A 3,359-nucleotide genomic window follows, 5' to 3' on the forward strand; every position below is an offset into this window, starting at 1 on the left:
CCGTGATCTCCTGGTTCATAGGTCAATGCTCAACCACTGAGCCATGCCAGCCAGCCTACTGCAGCTTTTTAAAATGGAACTTGCAAGAGATTCTCCGTGGCATACACATCTACAACAAACATCACTAACAACCATGGGATCTACTGGTCATGTGGCCACTAAAACTGCAGCCAGAACCTGCTGCAGAGTCTCATCTCCGGGCTCCCCTCAAAACTTGTATCCTTCAGAGTCTCCCAATATATTGAATGGTGCAGTATTCCCAAATGTGGTATATGCTGTCTCCATAATCTGAAGAGGCCTACCAGTACTCGGCCTCCGAGAGGTAGGAGAAAGGCACAATAATTGTCCCCAAACTCAGTGGATGGTTTGGCGTGCTTCCGACAACTGGCCCCTACAACCTTCGCTGTATGGCAGGCCCCTGAATCATTTTAGGGTTTATTTTCTCTCCACTGGTGTTCAAGTGATCCAATTAACAGAATGCCATCGAAAGAGGGCAACTTTGTGGTGTTCCATGTTATGTGCACCAAGACAATCAAGGTCTTTGGGGTGATACGTTGAGGCTGCTGTGGGAGAGCATCCTTAATATTCTCAGAAGCCCTAGTTGAGAGAGTCCTTTAGGCATTGCCTTAAAGCATCCAGGGGTCTTAGCAAGGGTTCTGACAGCCATGTCCCTAATTTGACTTTTGACCTCATACTCCTTTAACTTTGAGACATTAGTTCCAGCTGGAAAAACTGGTGATCTTACGAGACAGGTGTGTTTGCCAAACCATCGAATCTTTGGGCTTCCATTTCTTCTCTAGATTCTGCCTGTAAGTGGAATAGCTCCTTCTTCAGCTCATCTTCCTGGACATTAAGTTAAAAGAAACACTGTTATCATTCTGTCTGAAAATCTTATCATATTTTTTTAAAGTGTATTAGGTGCATTTTCTTTCTTTCAGTTTCTTCTCTAAGATTCTGCCTGTAAGTTGAATAGTTCCTTCTTCAGCTCATCTTCCTGGACATTGAGTTAGAAGAAACACTGTTATCATTCTGTCTGAAGATCTTATCATATTTTTTTTAAAGTGTATTAGGTGCATTTTCTTTCTTTCAAGTTGCCATTGGCAACATTTTGCCAATGATTACATGACCATATCACACAAGTTGTCCTTTCTCCAGCCTCTGCTAACCATTTTCTCTCTGCATTCCCAGCCTCCAGCAACTGTTTATTCACCATTCCCCCAGTCTTTGCTAACAGCCTCTTTGGTGTTTTTCCAGCTTCTAATCACCAGCTGTTCTAGGGGCAGACTTCCAAGAGCAAGAGAATGGAAGCTACAAGCCTCTAGTGGTTAGGCTCATCTCTTAATGGAAAGAGTGACAAAACATTGTGACAATTCTTCTCAATTTATAGCAGACATCTTTGTACTAACATGTGGCTACATCTTTAGAAGAAATTCCAAAGAGTGAACTTGCTGAGTTAAATGCAAATATGTACTTGTGAAATATTGCTAAGTCACCTTAACAGAGGTTATACCAATTTTGAATCTCACCAACAACCTATGAGGGTGCCAGATGAGGCTTCCAATATATTTTCCTCTGCCAATCTGACAGGCAAAAATGACATCTTCTTGTAGTTTTAATTTGTATTTTGCATATTATGCGTGAAATTGGGTATATTTTACTTATTAGGAGCCAACTGTATTTTTTCCTTGAAACGGCATATTTACATGGTTGCCATTTTCCATTTGGTTTGTAAGCCTGGCTCAATATCTTTCAATGCTCTCCAGAACTTGTACATATTAGTAATCGGAGACTTGGATACCAATTCTGGGGCAGGTTTTCTTGAGTCTCTGAACTAAAAATGTCCTTGCTTACCCATTTTTGGTCTTGCTGAAGGTAACAAATTCTCTTCTCCCTTGGAAAGGACCATTAGTATGAGGAGCTCTAAGGAAAGAATACCTGGTTCTATAGCAGGAAAAGACCTGAGTTTCTACATATTTCCTTCCAAATTTCACTGCCCCAAAAGGAGAAAAATCACAGGGCGGAGGGAGGGGACAAGGGCAGGGGAGTCCTGAGTCCTAAGTCCATAGTTGCTTCCGTTTCCTAACAGGCTGAAGGAGCCCTACCCAATTTGGCTCAGTGGATAGAGCGTCGGCCTGCAGACTGAAGGGTCCCAGGTTCAATTCCGGTCAAGGGCATGTACCTGGGTTGCGGGCACATCCCCAGTATGGGGTGTGCAGGAGGCAGCTGATCGATGTTTCTAACTCTCTATCCCTCTCCCTTCCTCTCTGTAAAAAATCAATAAAATATATTTTTTAAAAAACAGGCTGAAGGAGAGCTGATCATAAAGCTCCCCCTGCACATGTGTGGTCATTGCCTTCTGCAGTGCGTGGGCCCTGTGTAAAGAGCTCTGCGTTTAAGTAGAACACCTGTGTTTGAGTCTAGTGACCTTGGGCAAGTGTCTTCCCTTTTACTTCAGTTTATTCACCAGTAAAAGGAGGGTAACATTACCTGTTTTGAAGCTCAAATGTGAAAGCAATTTGCAAAGGTAAGTTGTACAAACATTTGGTTCTATGATGTTCACCTAGAGATCCCGAATACCACCCAGGGTCTAATGCAAGGTGTGGAAACTCAACAGTTCTAAACCATCGTTGCCCACAAGACGCCACTATGCCTCTCAATCCGAGAGACTAGCTATTCCTGTCTAACCTCTTGTAATGCTCCCATGAGTAGTCAAACTTGAGGTTAAGTGCACAGCCTCCAGACTGCCATGTGCCCCCAAGACTTTAAGCACCAGCTGCAGTTCAGGGATCCCTCGGTCCCCCCTCACGTCATCCCAGCTGGCTAAAAATGAGGGGACTCCCATGATCACCTTCAGGTTCCATGATTTGCTAGAATGACTCACAGAACCAAGGACTTCTGATGATAGTTTTATTATAATGAAAGGATATGCATTAGAACCGGCCAAAGGAAGAGACACGTGTGGCAGAACCTAGAACCGAAAGCGTTCCAAAAGCAACTTTTGTGTCCTCAGGAATGTGGTTCCCTCCTGGCTTTGGTGTGTGGTAATAGGCGGAGTATTGCCAACCCAAAAAGCTCATCCACCTGCTGTGTCTGTTCAAAAAAGAGCAAGAAGGCCTAGGCGGGAGCAACAGATGAAGTCAGAGAGGTAGCTGGATGGAAGCAGAAAGACCCTCTTAAGCAGTTCTTGAAATAAACTAGGCAAGAGATAATGGTGACTCAGAACAATAGCGAAAGTGGTAAGAAGTCCAATTTTGGATACATTTTGAATGGGGACCCAACAGGATTGACTGATAGCTTGGAGGGAAGACAAGCTGCTTGAGAAGCCTATGAGGAACCATGGGTAGACGTCGCACAGGCAG

Source organism: Myotis brandtii, unplaced genomic scaffold, assembly GCF_000412655.1.
Source record: "Myotis brandtii unplaced genomic scaffold, ASM41265v1 scaffold325, whole genome shotgun sequence".
Taxonomy (NCBI): Eukaryota; Metazoa; Chordata; class Mammalia; order Chiroptera; family Vespertilionidae; genus Myotis; species Myotis brandtii.